This window comes from Pteropus medius, unplaced genomic scaffold (assembly GCF_902729225.1).
Source record: "Pteropus medius unplaced genomic scaffold, Ma_sr-lr_union100, whole genome shotgun sequence".
Lineage (NCBI taxonomy): Eukaryota > Metazoa > Chordata > Mammalia > Chiroptera > Pteropodidae > Pteropus > Pteropus medius.
The window spans coordinates 12,736,554-12,754,240 of NW_024352787.1; the positions used below are offsets into that span (position 1 = coordinate 12,736,554).

Below are 17,687 nucleotides of genomic sequence, written 5' to 3' on the forward strand. Positions count from 1 at the left end.
TGCTACAATAGCACCAGTGCTGCTTGTTCTCGATCTGTAAGGGAAGAAGAGGCTAACGTGATATCATCAATATAATGAAACAATTCTACCACTTCTGGTCAGGTCCAGGTTGCCAAATCCATGGCAAATTGTTGGGCTATGTAAGTAGCCTTGGGGTAGTATCACAAAAGTCCATTGTCTTCCTTCCCACATGAAGGAAAATTAGTCTTGACCTTTGGGAGCTAAATCTATGGAGAAAAAATCGTTAGCCAAATCCAAGACATAGTGATACATTCCCAGCCTTATAGTCAGTTGATCCATTAGCTCATGGATGGATGATACCGCTGCATGCAGTGGGGGAGTCACTTTATTCAATTCCTGATAGTCTAAAGTCATTCTCCACGAGCCATTAGGCTTCTTCACTGGCCACAGAGGGGCATTATAAGGATTATGAGTTAGGTGCACATTCTGAGCTTTCTCCAATTCTTGAATTGTAGCCCTGATTTCATCATGTCCACCAAACAAGTGATATTGCTTAACGTTGACAATGAGCCTCAGTTCTGGCACTTTCTGTGGCAAGTGATGAGTATGTCCCCACTCCACATTCTTCACCATCTGGACTTGCTGACGGAATTCACCATCAGAGGTCTGTAGATTGAGTCCTTGCAACACATCCACCTCTAGGATCTATTCCAGCACTGGAGAAACATGTACTTTATACAGACATGGGGGCAAATGTCCTATTTCAAGAGGCAAAGTCGCAGCTTTGGTCTTAATAGTCTTACCCCCATAGCCGTTTATATAAGTGGCCGGTCTAAGGAATCTTAGATAAGACTCCAGTTGGCCCTGGTATCCACCAGTGCTAGGACTCTGCACATTCTGTGGGGACCAGTGGATTGCCAATTCTACATGCGGTCTGTCCCCTCCAAATGGGCACCTTGGCCTTCTCCCTAATCATACAGGGTCAACAGAGAGTTCTGGGGTTTCAAAAAGTCCTTCAGGGCCACCAGCCTAACCCTTTCAGCAGGAGGTTTCTGTCCACACCTAAATTGTTGTTTTGATTTTAATTGCCGCCACAATTCTAATAACACTGCACTAGACTTGCGGTCTATCTTGTCTTGATCAAGTCCCGCAGCTAGAAAATCAGTTCACATTTGTGTTCTGGTGACCTAAACAGGACCCTGCATAGGACCTTTCTTTTTCTTCTTGGCCCTTGGGGGTCTGGGCATTACCATTTGGACACTTATGTCTCTGCCCTCATGGTGTCTCTCCTTTACGTCTCTCAGTGCAGCCATTGCTGTAGTCACTTCATGTATACGTTTCCCCTCATAGGGAGCCAAGATAGCAACTAACAATCCAAAAGTGGTAGAAGGGGCAGTCCCTAACACTAGATCCTGCATGCCATTCATAAACTGTTCATCATCCAGTCCCTGCATATTCAAATTGAACGTAGCTTGTCACATGTCCAGTTCATGAATGATCTACACTAATTCAGCCTACATTTGCCATTTACTCACATGCTCTAGGAATTCTCCGGCTTCATTTCAAACTGTCCATACAGTGAAAGTAAGCCATTCCATCAGGGTATGGTTCTCTTGTCCTTGAGCCAAGGGGTGACTGTTCTGCAGACGCTGCCATAATGAGGGCTGTACAGTTATGGATGCCAATTTCTTCATCTCGTCAGGGGAGCATGAGATACTGTCAGCCCCCCTTGTCCCAAAGGTGCAGCATCCAGGCTGGCGATGGTTCACCAGGTCACATTGTTTTCCCAAATCCTGCAATTACGTGGGTGTATATGGAGCATATGTGGTGAATTCTGTCACCATGGGGCCTCCAGCTGGTACCCAACCAGGACCAAGGGATTGTTTATGCTTTACCTTTTGGTGTATGCTGGGCTGTACTTGCGGATGGACTTCCTCCAGGATATCTTCCCTTACCTCTGAAGGTAACTCTGAGGGTAGACCTCTTGTACCCTTTGTTGCACCAATTGTTGCACTCTCGTGTCCAAGTCATCTGCCTTTTGCTGAAGCTTCTGTACCTGCATGGCCTCCGCTAGAGCTTTGTTCATATTCTGCTTCAAAGCTGTTAAAAGCACCCAGCCCACTTGGCCACGGCCCATGCTTTTTCCATGCTGCTCTCCCAGGGAGTGTAGTGCCTTCTCAATATATATCGGGGACCCATCATTTGCCTCCCACAGCTCAGGTGGGGTCCAAGTCATCAATACTGCCACCACAGAATACCATGTGCTCTGTGGGGGCCACATGTTCCTCCCATCCTCTGGTGGGGAAGACAGCTCCCTTACCTGGGAATCCTGCCAGCTACTTCAAGTGTGTTGCTGCAAATTCACAGTTCTGAGGTGAGGGGTACAAGGCTTGGGCAGTTGGAAGAAAATGCAGGGAGTCATAGGCAACTGTGACATAACTCTTTATTCCAACAAGTGCACAGCCAACCACAAAGGGTGGCAGCAACTTTTGTATACAGGTTAAACAATAGTGGCACACTACCAGATAATAGAAGCCCGTGTATGCATACCAGGTACATGGTTACATAAGGGGAGAAGTGCTGAGTCACTTCTGCTCAGAAGTTAGCTGCTAAGTGTGTTGGGAGGGAGCCTGACTATGGTCATCTTTCTTTCTCTGCACAGTCTAGTAATTATCTGTCACTGTGTAAAGTTATTACAATATTATTGACTGTATTTTCTGTGCAAAAATATAGAATACTTCACAAATTTGCATGTAACCCTTACATAGGGGCCATTTAATCTCCTCTGTATTGTTCCAGTTTTAATATATGTGCTGCTGGAGTGAGCACTTGGGTGGGAGTCTTAAAAGTTGAACCTCTAAATGTGGGGTCCAATTTTTCACTCCTCAGGAAGAAGCGGGGATTTAGGGGTTTCCTCCAGGTGTATGCTGTAGTGGGGTTTATGGTGAGAGTGTGTGTCAGCCTTTCTTACCCATTTTTATTTGTATATTTTTTTGTTTACCCAGTGAATAAGTGTCACTCAGGTATTTTATGGATTTCTTTCAGAGGGAATTGCTCCATGTGTAGCTATTCATCCAGTGCATCTGTGGGAGGAGAGAAGCTCAGGAGGCTGCTATGTTGTTATTTTTAAAGACCACTCCAATGGCTTTCTTTTGTTGTACCTTTCAAATCATATGTTGGTGCATCCAATGGAAGAACTTAAGTCACATCTAGAATTGTAGCTGCAAGGGAGTCTGACATATGATGCTTTTATGTTTCCAGGCTCTGAAGGATTGGAAGGCAACTACAAAGAAGCTTTACATTGATGATAAATGCCAGTTTACCAAATCCACCACAAATCATAGGTCAAAGAAAAATGATGTAAATTTAGAATTGAGCAATATAACACTAAATATAAAAACTTGTGAGGTACAGTTAAAATGATACTCAGAAATTTATATCTTAACTTTTTATTTCAGAAAAGAAAGGATCAACTGTAATGATCTAAGATTCTAACTTCAAAAATTTAATAATAAACCTAGTATATCAAACCCAAAGAAAAATAACACTTTAGAAATAATAAGAGCAGAATTATTAACATAAATAAATATTCAATCAAGAAGAGAAACAAAATTGGTTCATAGCAATAAAATAGACTTCAGGCAAAATTACTTTATACAAAAAAAGAAAAGAGATAAATAAACAACAAGAAAGAAAAGAGAAACAGAAGTACAGATGCTATAGACATAATGATAATAAAAGGATATTGTGAACAACTTTTCTCAATACATTTGAAGACTTAGTTTAAATGACTAAATTCATAGAAATATATAACACATAAATTGACCCAAGAATAAATAGAAAAAAATGAATAGTCTTATGATCTTTAAATAACTTGAATCAGTTAACATCATCCCCAAAGAAAACATCAAATTCAGAAGGTTTTATAGATGACTTCCATCAAACTTTTAAAGATTAAAAATTCTGAATATGAGCAAATTATTTCAGGGAACTTATTTTAACAAGAGCTCAAATTTTAATGTAACTATCCTTATTTTTAAGTATTGACAACTATGGAAACACCTTTGTCAGTGCAGGCCAAACAAAATATTCTGTAGGCTGGTTTCAGCCCACAGTCTGCCAGTTTGCAACCCTTGATATAAGCTTAACAAAGAAGAGCTGATTCAAGTCACAGTGCAATTAAATTGAACAATTAAGGTCTCACATTAAGAAAACTTGCTGACAAAATTATGAGACACTAACACATATCCAGAGGTGGTTGTGGAAATAGTCTCTGAAGACTAAAAATGACAGCTGATTGTAGTATTCCTAATGAGGCTGATGTGCAGCCCTGCTTGGAGGCAGAGAGATGGAAAGATGACCTTTCTAGGTTGTCTCATGGACTCTTCTAGCCTTTCTAATAAGTGCAGTTTTCTTAATGCTTCTTTTCTCTGTTACCATCTCGTTTAATAATAAACAGCGATTTGATGCTTCCAGTAGACATTCTGGCTTCATTAAAAAAGCATTACAATATTAGGGTCTAATTTAGGGCCCAGAATCTTCTACTGCATCCAATTACTTGCACTTATTTTATTAGGATAGGTAATATAGTGTAATGATTAATAGTATGAACTTTAGAGCCAGACTATTTTCGTTCTGGCTCTACCATTTCATATCTTTGCAACCTCTTCATACCTTAATTTCCTCATCAATGCAGTAGGAATAAGACAGACAGGATCCCTATTCTTAGAGCACCCATATTCTATTCAGGGGTCCCCAACTCCTGGGCTGTGGACTGGTACTGGTCTGTGGCCTGTTAGGAACCAGGCTGCATAGCAGAAGGTGGGTGGCAGGCAAGCTAGTGAAGCTTCATCTGTATTTGCAGCTGCTTCCCAGCACTGGCATCACCACCTCAGTTCCACCTCAGATCATCAGCATTAGATTCTCATAGGAGCACTGGTCCCTGGAGCCAAAAAGTTTGGGGACCATGGTTCTAGTTGTTGGAGATAATTAAGAAAAAAAGACACATAGAATATGTCAGATAGCAGATTCTGTTTCCCCATCCTTGAATCTGGACTTTGGCATATGATTTGACTTGGCCAATGGAACGAAGCAGTAGTGATGGTGCTCCGGTTCCGATCCTGGACCTCAACAGTTTTCATGTGTTTCCACTTGCTTTCTTGGACTTCTGCTACTTCCATGAAAGGGACTGCCAAGACTGGTTTGCTAATCTCAGGAAGATGAAAAGATAGGGGGAGTCGAGCTAAATTAAGCCTAGATTATTCAGTCTCTAGCCAGCTGCAGATGTGTGAGTGAGCCTAGCTAAGACTAGTAGAATTGCCCAGCCAAACCTAGCCTAGATTAGTGAACTCCCCAGCTGACTGGCAGATGAGTGAGACTTAACTAATTATTATTGTTTTAAGGCACTGAGTTTTCAGTGTTTTGTTAACAGAAATAACTGACAGATAAAAATATTTACCAAAGTCTGCTCTAGGTCCTTTGTGCCCATCTCATTTAATTAATTTAAATAATACTTATTTAACTAAAATTTAGTAGAAATTTGGTGTTGAATAATAAAAATATTAATAAAGTCTCAGTTTATGTAAAAAATTTTAAGTAACGCAAATATCTACATTACCACCCTCCAACCAAATTTTGTCAAGAATCATGTAACTTCAAGTTTGGCTCGTTGAGTACATCGTAAACTGCCAGCTTGACAATGGAAATGTTTGCTATTCTTTGTCTGGATGAGCCTTACTGAGCCTTCCATAATATGAGGTCTGTATCGAATCTTTCATAATCCTTCATATGACAGCAACTACCTTGGGCTGTCATTATCTCTGTTTAACAGATGAAGAAACTAAGAGATAGAGATGTTGAGATCACACAATAAGTGGCTACTGCCTTCTAGGATGACAAGCAATGCAGGAAGTTAGAGAAATCCCAGTTACCTAAAATGTTTTTTCTTTACTACAGGACTCAGTTCAGAAATGTGCAATTACTGCAGTTTGTTCAGGCTGATAGGGGCAGCTCAGGTTTACTGGACCATACATCCTCTGCTTTCTATACTCAGAATCTTGAATTTCTAGGGATTTATGACCTTGGTTTTATATTCTCCATGGTCCTCAATGTTTTCAGCCCTACATTTAACATTTCTAGTAACACTATTGTTCTCTGATCCCTGAATTCATGACTTTTAAGTGTTTCCTACCTATCTATTCTCTTTGCTGCTTTGGATTAAACTTTTTAAATTTCCCAGCTCTTTATTCAGTTCTTTGGAAGAATGTTCTCTGTCCTTTAGCTCATACATCCTGGGCCTAAATAGGAATCAGGTCATTCCTACCACATCACTAGAATTTCATGGCTCTGCAATAAATCCCTGCCCTTTGTTACCTTCTTGTGGCCTCCTAATTTACTGCTTCATTTGTATGAGATGATTAACCCTATGTACGCTGGAATCAGTTATCAGGATCAACAGTTTTAAAGGGTATGGTTAATGGCTTCATTCCATCTCTGACTGAATTCAGCCTCCTTTATAATACTATATTGTATGTTTAAAGAATATACAGTCATATAAATTAAATATTGGAAGCAAATTAATTAAAAATATTTCAGAGACCTCAAGGAAAAGTCCACCATAACATTTTGACCTCCACTTGACACTTATTCTAACAGATACTTTTCCTCATAGTGTTAATGAGGAGTCAAGGAATAAGTCAGTCAACAAACATTTACCAAACACCTACCAAGTACCTCATGCTCTTCTAGATACTAGGACCCAGCTGGAAGAAAATGTTCTCCACTGTATTTCAAAAGTAATTCTGCTATTATTGTCGTTAAAAACAGAACAAAACACACAAAAACTTACATGACTTATGTGAAAAGGAGAAATTTACATTGCCCTTTCTAATCCCAACTGACTCTATGCCACTTTTTATGGTGCTGGCTTGGTTAATTGTAATAAGATCAAGGAACTCATAGATAATGGAATAAACAATACAAGAGTTATGGTAAACCAAATTTTCCATAACAAATGTACAATGAGTAAATTCAATTTTTATAGCAAAGGGTAAAACAAATGTCATAGTGGTCTCTAGGCTGAGGATTATGTAACAGTAAATCATTGCAGCTACAATAGAATTTCACAGGAATGCTTATGGCAATCTAAGAACTCAACTTTATGATTTGGTTTTAAAGGGCCTTCACTCCAACTTAGCTAATGTTTATATTGTGTCTTCAAGATTAGCTCTGGGCTTGGTATTTTCAAAGCATTGATGATAATAGTATTTTCATTTTCTTAAAGTTCCTTAATCATTTTTGAAATGTATACCCTCTGACTTCGGCTATAATCTTAACCAAGGTTGAATCAAGTTTCTGAAGTTTGTAATTTTTTTTGTTTTCACACAGATTTAACACTAATGGCCAAAGTTGCTGACTTTAAGGAGCTTACATCGTTGTAGGGGAGAGAGACGATGAGCATGTACATAAATACATAAGCCCAAGGGAGCAGTGCCTGGATGAAAGAGAGTCGTTTGTCTCCAAGTCAGTTAGATATAGTCAAACCCCATGGGTTTTCTCTGCCTTCACCCTTACTTCGGTCTTTCCACTTCTAAGGAGAATATCGAAAACACTACTTGATTTAACACCTGCTGTGGTACAGGAAACAGCTGTTATTTCTTACAGGCATCTGCTGACCCTGGATGGCTTCACTTGGCCTTGGGTCCTGGAAGGATTAGAAGTGTGGTGATGAGTGCTGCTGGGGAGTTCACTTCCTTGTGCCATGCCTAACAACATGCAACCTTCTCCTAGGAGATCAGTGCTTAGAGAACTTTCTAGAAGGTCTTTTCTTCTAGAGAACTTTCCTTCTCTCCAGGCCCCTCCCATGAAGGCATGACAAAATAGAGATTTTGTGAGGCCTGAAGCTTATGTAATGTGTGCATATGCACACTCTCTAAGGAAAAGAACACAAAATTAGGAATAAAAATTAGCTATGTATGAAAGTGAATATTTATTTAGAATGTGAAAGAAGTCATAACAAACTAAAAATATTTTAAGCTAACAAATACCAGAAATGTCACAAAAATTCAGCAGATTAACAAAATAACATTAACTGCCCAAGGCACCACTACAACACTTTTTCCCCATATTTGTGATTGCACACTCTGAGCATACCTTCACATGTCAAAGATGTTATAATATCATTTTGTAAGACATAACAGAAGAATGGTGCTATGGATTCGATGTTTGAGTTCCTCTCACTCTAATTTAAATGCTGAAGCCTAAATAAATGTGATATATTAGGAAGTGGAGCCTCTGGGGTGATGATTAGGTCATGAAGGCAGAGCTCTCATGAATGGGATTAGTGCCCTAGAGAGCTCTCTTCCCTTTCTGCCATGCGAGGACTCAATGAGAAGACAGATGTCTGTGAAGCAGGATGTGGGCTCTCCCTGCTTCATAGAACCTGCCAATGCTTTGATCTTGGACTTCCCAGCCTCCAGAATGTAAGAAAGAAATGTGTGTCATTTAAGCCACCAAGTCTATGATATTTTTGTAATAGTACCCTGAATGGACTAAGACAGATAAAAATATCTTTTTAGTAGTATGGTTTGATCAAAACTCCTCACCCCCCCTTTTTTTTTTTTTTTACTTCTAAGAGTTTAGAAAAGTTACTCTCAGCTTCACGATATGTTACCGGTAGTGTCATTTAGAACCTTAGCACAAACTTGTAAAATTTGGGAAATTGACTAATAAATTTTTTCATGATGAGTTATAAAAGTTGGAAGAAATTCCTATAGTCTAGCTTCTGGTTCTGTATATTTCAAACTTAATTTCTTCTTAACTACCCACATATTTCCAGAGCTGGATACTACAAAGCATGCTCATATGATAAAAAAAACAAAAACAGAATAAAAAAATAACCTCTGAATGGGTCCCCAGGTCACAGTGTAAGATTACTCCTGGAAGACATTCTTACACTGGGACAGGTAACAACAGCTTAGCTCTATATGGGAGTAACCATAAACCACATAAATATATCCCACTAAACTAAAACCAAATATATCGCCAATTTTTCCTTAGTTGGATCCCCAAAAGCCTGTGTCTCCTCCAACATAACTGGCAGGAGGAGAAATAGGAAGGAGGGAAGGTCACAGTGGAGACAGTGTTCTTAACCAATAGCAGCTCAAATATCTTAGGGTTGCAAATTTTACAAAAACATGTGCCCATGTAATAATAAATTCCCAGGGCCTGGCAGGGGTCCATGCAGGTGAGGGGCCTGAAGATTAAGATTCATTTGATTCATGATAAATCTTCTGCTGCCCTTCCCTATCAGTGAGGAACACTTCCTCAAGCCTGGAAAGCTTTTTCATCATTATCACTTTAGTATGGGAAAATTCTTCATGTCTCCTTTATAACATCTTATATCTGCTCCTCAAATCTGGCATCAAGCTTCCTCCAACCTCTCTGCTGACACCACCACTGCTGAGTCTGCCAGCAAACTCGAAATCCCACCAATTATTTTCAGGCCTTATTTCACTGGGCCTCCCCATTGCATTTTACACAGTGAGCATTATCCCTCCTTGAAAAGATTCCTTTGGCTTCTATGATATACTCCCTTCCCCTTACCATGTGAGCTTTGTTCCTCTCTTCCTAAATGTTGGCATTCCTCCGGGCTCCATCCTTTCTCATCTTCTCAGTCTATACAAAGCCCCAGAGTGACGGTATCCACTCCCATGATGGTGGCCAGTACCCAAGTGCTCTGGCTACCAAGTCTGCGTCTTCGGCCTGGACCCCTGTAACCATCCATTTGTGACTGTCTCTTTCACTAGACTGTGGAATTTTGAGGGGCAGGGACCATACATTATTCACATTTATATCTCCGGTACCTAGCAGGTGCTTAATAAATGTCTAAAGAATGAGTAAATTAGTGAGTGCTTGTTAGTGAGACTCAATTTATATATTATTGTTAGAATTCTCAACCTCATATGAAGAACAATATACAGAGTAGAAAACACAGCAGTTCCTGCCAGGGTGAATTCTAGTCATCTATTTATTCACCAGAGAAAGGAATCCTAAATGTGAGAAGAAATCAAAACAAGAAATCAACAGATCAATTCCTTTTCAAATGGAGATCAGAATAAATGCTACAGTGTTTTCACTAGAAACTCATTGAAACAAGCTTCTCCATCTTCCATTTTGTGTGGTTCTAAAATTTGCTTTAGCCGTTTGGTGAATAATGACAAAGAAATATAGAATTTCTTTGAACATTTTTTTTCTGTTCATTCAGTTACAGTTGATGACAACTTCAAATTTTCTTAGACTGACATATATAGAATTGGATGGCATTTCTTTGTTGTGCAACTAATAAAACAAACCATTTCATCTGTTTTGAATATATTTTCCCCTTGAAGTCTGACTACATGTCTAGGTTCTGTCTAAACACAAATTAGTTGCACAAATAGGAAAAAGATTTTATTTAAGAAATCATTGTTCCTGAATGGCAATGAAATTTAATTTGTTTGAATTTTTTCAATTTTATTTTTCCAGATAATTGTTTACTCTAGTAAAAAATTGTTAATTAAATTAATGCAATATCATTTAGGTAATACAATTCTCAGGGAGATCAATTAAAATTTTACACTATTTGCTAATATTTTAAACTCTATAAGTATTATTTTTGTTACTCTTTAAGCAAGAGGTCAGGGGATACTCACCCTCCCTTTTTTTTTAAAGTCGAAACTGTATAAATCTTTCAGTGACTGGAAAATCTGTAATTATTTGAGGAAGTTGGTAGCATGCATGGATTGCCCTTCTTTGAAGCTAGGAGAAATTTCAGAAATGAAAAAGAAAAGTCTTGGTTGGATGACTAGCAATGCCTCAGGGAGGTGAGAGTTCAGAGGCTACGGGAATGAGCAAGGGCCTGAAGTAGCTGTTGAGAGGAATGAGTTCATTTAGACCTTGGAGCACTGGTTCCCATAGTGTGGTCCCCAACCACCAGTAGCAGCATCACTTGGGAACTTGTAAGACATGCAGATTCTAGGCCCTTACCCCAAACCAATTTTATCAGAAATTCTGGGGGTGGGGCCCAGCCATCAGTGTTTTAACAAGCTCCCCAGATGATTCGGAAGCTCACTCAAGTTCAACAGCTTGATTTAGAGGGAAGTGCAATAAATACCACTGTGCATGTGAAAATGTTATATTAAAAACATAACTACTGAAATTTTTCTTTAAAAAGAATATATTTAGGCAATATTATACAGATTATATATTTTCCAGAGCAAATCAATTTATATGTTTTTTTCTCATTTGAGAATCTGGGAGACAACTGACATTGATTACCATGTTTGGGTGCTAAATACAATAAATTTTAAGAATGAATATAGAAAGGAAAATTCTTAAGTCTCAGTATTGTCTACAGGATAGCTTATTAGCCAAAGAAACATGGTAGGTTATCTTTTTGCTAAAATTATGCAAGAGATTGTCAAATTTTCACATCATTTATATATCAATATTATTTTCATTTAATCATCATTGCAAACAAAAAAATGAAATTTTGAGTAGTAATTTTATTTTACTGTTTGCCATTAACCAAGCTAAACTTATTTTAGTTTTAAATTTTTTTTTCCAGACTTTTTCTTCTATATTCATGGTTGAAGTGTATAGCATGTCAAACTAATTGCACTCTTGAGGATCTAATTCTGTTCACTGTCATTTTTGGCAGTAAAATTCTGAATTTGGCATGTTCTCACACTGACACAGGCATGCTAAATTAGCTGAGAAGAATCTCAGAATACTAGAGTAAATTCAGGCAGAACAAATCCACAAATATCATTAAGAATTATATAGGACATTTAAGAATTCTGGTTGGCTTACACGTCCACTCCAGGGAGAGCTTGATGTCCTCACCCCGGCTACTCTGGTTTTATTGATGACAGTGTTTGCTCTCAGTGTGTGTATTAAAGTATTGGTAAAGGATTCCTTGGGCTACACAAGATATGACAGAAACTGATTTCAGCAAAGAGAGACTGTATTAATTCTTATAACTGAAAAGACCAGGAAATATCTGGCTTAAGGCATGGCTGGCTCCAGGGGCTCAAATGGTGGTGTGTTAGGCAGTCTCTAAAATGGTTCCTGGTGTTCATGTCCTATGTAGTACCCTTCCTTTGAGTATAGATTGGGCCTAGAGACTAGCTTCTAACAGATAGAATATGGCAAAAGTGACAAGATCAGTCTGCAAATGGACTGTGACTTCAGTCTTGCTTGCCATTGCTCTCTCGTGCCCTCATAGATCTCTCGATCTGGGTGAATCAAGCTGCCATGTTGTGAGTATCCCTGTGAAGAGGCCCATGTAGCAAGAAACTGATGTTTCCAGGCAACAGCCAGCAAGAACCTGAGGCCATTGGCCATGTGAATGAGATTGGACGTGGGTTCCCTGAAACTTGCAGTCAGCCATTTGAGTGCAGTTCTTCCCCTAGTGGAGCCTTCAGAAGATTGTAGTCCTGGTCAGTATTTTGACTGCAGCCTTGTAAGAAACACATAGCTAAGCCTCCCTGCGTTCCTGACCCACAGCTATTGTGTGATGATAAACATGTGTTGCTCTAAGCTGCTGTGTTTTGAGGTAATTCGTAACATAGCAATAAGCAACAAGTACAAATATCATTCACCCCAGGATTTTCTCTATAGCTCCCAGCAATGTTTTCCTCTCTGTAGCCTTTATTACCAGGCAGATCATCCTTGTGAGGTGGCAAAATGGTGGCTAGTAACTCCAGGCTCACATCTAGCTCCCTCAAAGATTAAGTGGCTTTCTTCTTTGCAATGGATAAAGAAAAATTCCTGAGATTTAGTCTCATACAACTGACTAGAGTCACTTCCTGCTGGATTGTTTAGTGTTAATTTTCCCTTGTGCTGCTCCCTCTGGTGGTTTGGAAACACCTGAGTGAACTCTGCTAACTGGAGAGTTCAAGTTCAGTGTATCTAGCCTCCCTACTTTGAGCCTCTCTGAGTTCTAGCTTAGGCCAAAAGTGACCCTAGGGTTCTGTCTGCTTGGTTTTTTGTTTTTTTTTGTTTTTTTTTGTTTTGCCATAGGTGAAGCTCAGCTAGAATCTAGGTGGTGGACAGAGTGGGCACAGAGAACTTAGATGAGGCAATGGTAGGTGTCTCCATAAGATGTCAAATTATTTATTGACTATTATTTACTAATTGTCATATGATTATCAAATTGTTCATAGTTTTCATTATTATTTTCTATCTTCATGACCAATTGTTAATTAGTTTACATCAGCCTCCTGGGCACAGTGATTGGTTTAACTCTTGAAATCATAGCACATAGGCAGGTACCAAGCACTGAGTGTATCTGCTGCAGGAGTTCTGTTCCCAGGGATCCTTGCTACCAGGACATTTCTCCTAGCTTGGCCTTTCTCTGGCCCTCCTCTAATTGGAAGTGGTAGAATGTCATAGGCAAGGGCCACTGCCTTATATTTAGAGACCTGGGTTTGCGTCCTGGCTTGACCATTTATATGCTGTGCTACCTTGGCCTGCCTAAGCTGTAGTCTCTTATTATGTAAAATGGGGATTTTAATACCTGACTCATAGTTTAACTATTAAATGGCATAAAACTTATAATATAGCTTAGTCTGCAATAGATCTTTTTTTGGTAGGTGTGTGTGTGGGGGATAACCACACCATATTGTTGACTATATTGATCTTAAATATACAAAAAATCCTCTCAGTTCTTTTTTACATAAACTGCTGATAAACCACATCCCTCCTATTCTGCACTCATCCCACTGAAATTTTGTACTCAAACACTTGGCTTCACATCGATGCCTATGACATTCTGCTTTGTTTGTGGACATATCCATTTTATCTGCCCAGTCTTTTTTAATCTTTTCCTTTGTCCAGCAGATCAGTTGGATGTGCACTATGGAATGAAGAATCTGCTCATAGGATGAGCAGTCCATTCGTCCATTCATCTTGTCATTCAAGACATTGAAAGGGCCCAGTCTAGACCCCTTTTGGCTGGTATTAGCTGATTAATCAATCTGAACTCTTTATTTAGCCAGCTGTGGATGCTTCTAGTGTTCAAATTGTCAACCCACATAGCTTCATATTCTCCACCTAGATGCCATGAAAGCCTTTTTTCAAGTACTTTGTTAAAATTCATAGCCTATGTGTGATCTACAATGTTATAACTTTATCAAAAACAAACAAACAAACAAACAAACAAACAAACAAATAAATAAAAGGTCCTGTCGTCTCTGTATTGTCAGCTGTCTTGGGCAGAAGTTTCAAGAGTCAAGTCTCTTTATTACTTTTGAATGATAGTACTGCTAATGTGTAAGAGTTATTGCTAGTCTACATTTTTGAAAACACTTGCCATTATCATATATAATTTTTGGCAATTTTTTGAGTGCGAAATGGTATCTTGTATTGTTTTAATTAGAAATCCTTAATTACTACTGAGGTTGAGCATGTTTTTATATTTATTGACAGTTTGCATTTCCTTTCCTATGGATTTCTTTGCTTGTGTTTTCTTTGGTCATTTTTCTGAACTTTTATTTTTAAAATTTAATAACATGTTGGAGATCTTTCTATACATGTGCATATGCAGAGTGTATTTTGTTTTTTAACTGTTACTTAAGGTCACTTTTAATAGCAGATATAAAAACCAAAAATAATTAGTTTTACAATCATCAAAACAAAGGTTTTCAAGGGGATGACTTTAGTTAGCGCTTGACTTATTTTGCAAGCCCATTTCAAAGGTAGGATTTAAAAATTATAGTTTAACATATAGTCATAAATCATAGTATATAGCTTGATATATTTTTATAAAGTCAGCATACAAATGTAACCTCCACTAGATTAAGACATAAAGCAATATAAGTATCCCAGAATCTTCCCTCATGCCCTTCCTCAATAATTCTACCACCTCACCCCACCCCACCTCTCACAAGATAACCTCTATTCAGAGCTATATCGGCATGTATTAGTTTTTTCTATTTTTGAAATTTAAGGTTTTTTCATGGCTTTATTGAAATAATAGACAATTAGTTGCTCATCTTTACATTGTACAATTCAATGAGTTTTATTTCAATTATAGTTGGCATACAATAATATACCAGTTACAGTTGTATAGCAGAGTAATCAGAAATCCACATAACTCGCAAAGTGATGACCACACTAAATCTAGTATCCTTCTCTCCCCTTAGATATTTATTACATTATTAACCATCTTCCCCATGCTGCACTCTACAACTCCATGTCTATTCTGCAACTATCCATTTGTACCACTTAATCCCTTTGTCTTTTTCCCAACCCCCCTCCCATCTAGTATCCCTCTAAATATTCTCTGTATTTATAAGTTTATTACTGCGTTTGTTGTTGTTGTTGTTTATTTGTTCTTTGGATTCTACATGTATGTGAAATCATGCGATATTACTTTTTCTATCCTTTCCATTTCTTTCAGCGCAATACCCTCTAGGTCTATCAAGACAATATCTTTCTCCATGCCCTTCCTGTTAGTCTGTGTGCGTCTTTTAATTTGAAGTGAGTCTCTTGTAGGCAGCACATGTAGGGGTCTTGTTTTCTTATCCATTCAGTCACTCTATCTTTTGGTTGAAGCACTTAATTTTTGAGGTACTTGTTGATAGGAATGTAGTTACTACCATTCCTTATTCATGTTTTTGACACATGTCTTTTCTTCTTAAAGAAGTCTCTCCAACATTTCCTGTAATACTGGCTTGGTGTTGATAAATTCCTTTAGTTTATTTTTGTCTGAGAAGCTTCGCTGGATAAAGTATTCTTGATTGTAGATCCTGGATTTTCATCACGTCGAATATATTGTGCCAAGTCCTTCTGCCCTGCATGGTTTCTTTTGAGAAATCAACTGCCAGTCTTATGGCTGCTCCCTTGTAGGTAACTGCTTTTCTCTTGCTGCTTTTAAGATTCTCTCTTTGTATTTAACCTTTGGCATTTTAATTACAATGTGTCTTGGTGTAGGCCTCTTTGGGTTCTTGGTTTTGGGGACTCTCTGAGCTTCCTGGGGTTGTATGTCTATTTTCTTCACCAGGAGAAGGAAGTTTTCCATCATTATTTCTTCAAATAGCTCTTCAACATCTTGTTTTCCTTCAGGTACCCTTATGACATGGATATTTTTACCTTTAATAATGTCCCATAGGCTGCTTAAATTATTATTATAGTCTCGCCTTCTTTTTTCTTGCCCTGAACTTTACTGAATGTCCCTGGCTTCCCCATCCTCTATATTGGTGGTTCAATCCTCTTCTTTATCCACTCTATTTATTCCATCTAATATACTCTTCATCTCAGATAATGTGTTCTTCATTTCTGACTGGTTCTCTTTTGTAATTTCCGTTTCCATTTTTATGTCTTTTCATCTCTGTTAAAAGTTCTCGCTGAGTTTTTCTAGTCTTCCCTAAGTTCATCGAGCATCTTTTTTTTTTAAAAATGCCTACAGCACCTGGTATTCGTAGGTAGTCCCCCTTTCAAGTACTAACCAGGCCCAACCCTGATTAGCTTCCGAGATCAGATGGGATCAGGCACGTTCAGGGTGGCACGGCTGTAGTCACTGAGCATCTTTATAACCATTGTTTTGAACTCTGCATCTGTTAGATTCCTTGTCTCCATTATTTTTGGATCTCTGTTCTGTTCTCTCAAATGGCTTCTGCTTCTTTGTCTTTCCATTTTGGCTGCCTTTCTGTGTTTGTTTCTATGTACTAAGCAAAGCTCTTAAGTCTCCCTGTCTTATTGGCATGGCTTTGTTTAGTAGGTGTCCAGTGGCACAGTCCTGAGAGGGGTTCACCTGCAGGCCAAGTTTACCCCCAGCTGTGCCCCTCTGGGACCACCTGTTAAGATTCAGCAAGCAATCCACAGATGCTGTGCTTATAGTTGCCTCAAAAGGCCATACCAGAAACCAAGGCCAGCTGCCACCAGTGTGAGTCTAGGTGCTGCTCAGCAAGGACCAGCTGACTGGCCAAGGATACACCTGTATGTGTCTTGGGTGGGGCTGTGAGTTGGGGGAGGAGAAATTTCAGGGAATCTTCTGGGCAGAGTGACCTCTGTTATCCAGTTCGATGCCATCTCAGCAATGGCGAAACCGCATCCGTACACTGGGAGGAGTAGGGCTCAACAGAGGAACAATGGATACCGCCGGCACTTCTCTCTGGGAGAAACTCTAGCCTCTGACCCTCACTCCGACAACTCGGTGTCCCCCTGTAAGTCCCTAGTGCCCTCCACACAGCTGAACCTGTGCTGGTGCTCCGAGTGAGCAGGTCCGTCACCTCGAAAGTCCATTCATGGACATGGCCCCTTTAAGAGGGATCTGCAGCTGCTGCAGCTTCTGTCCCACTCAACAGCTCCGGAAAGGGCAGCCTCATGTCCTTGCCTCGTCCTACCTCCTCTTGTTGCAGGGTGATTTCTTATTTCGCTCCCTAGTTGTAGAGCTTGTTCATCTAGATCCCAGGCAACTTTCTTTGCCATTTTTTTCTCCTCCTGTATTTTTTTTTAAGAAATGCAGAATATCCCATTTCATGGATACAGCATGATTTATTAATCATGTCCTTCTGATATTTTGGATATTTCCCATTTTTACTTCCTACTATAAACAGTGCTTTACTTGATATAATTTGGTTAGTATATTCACAGACAGATACCATTCATGTAGAGAAATTTTTGATCAAAAAAGTATATGTGTTTTATATTTCAATGAATAATGATAAACAACCTTCCAAAAA

The 17,687-nt window shown here is 39.0% G+C and overlaps 1 non-coding gene and 1 pseudogene across 1 annotated transcript; both read right to left on the bottom strand.

Moving 5' to 3' along the window:
* Positions 1–2,684: 2,684 nt before the first annotated feature.
* LOC120592073 (U6 spliceosomal RNA) lies at positions 2,685–2,790 on the bottom strand. Its single transcript, XR_005650040.1, has one exon. It is a non-coding gene; the product is annotated as a U6 spliceosomal RNA (small nuclear RNA).
* Positions 2,791–16,402: 13,612 nt separating this feature from the next.
* Positions 16,403–16,521, bottom strand: LOC120591844 (uncharacterized; annotated as a pseudogene).
* Between the last annotated feature and the right edge of the window lie 1,166 nt (positions 16,522–17,687).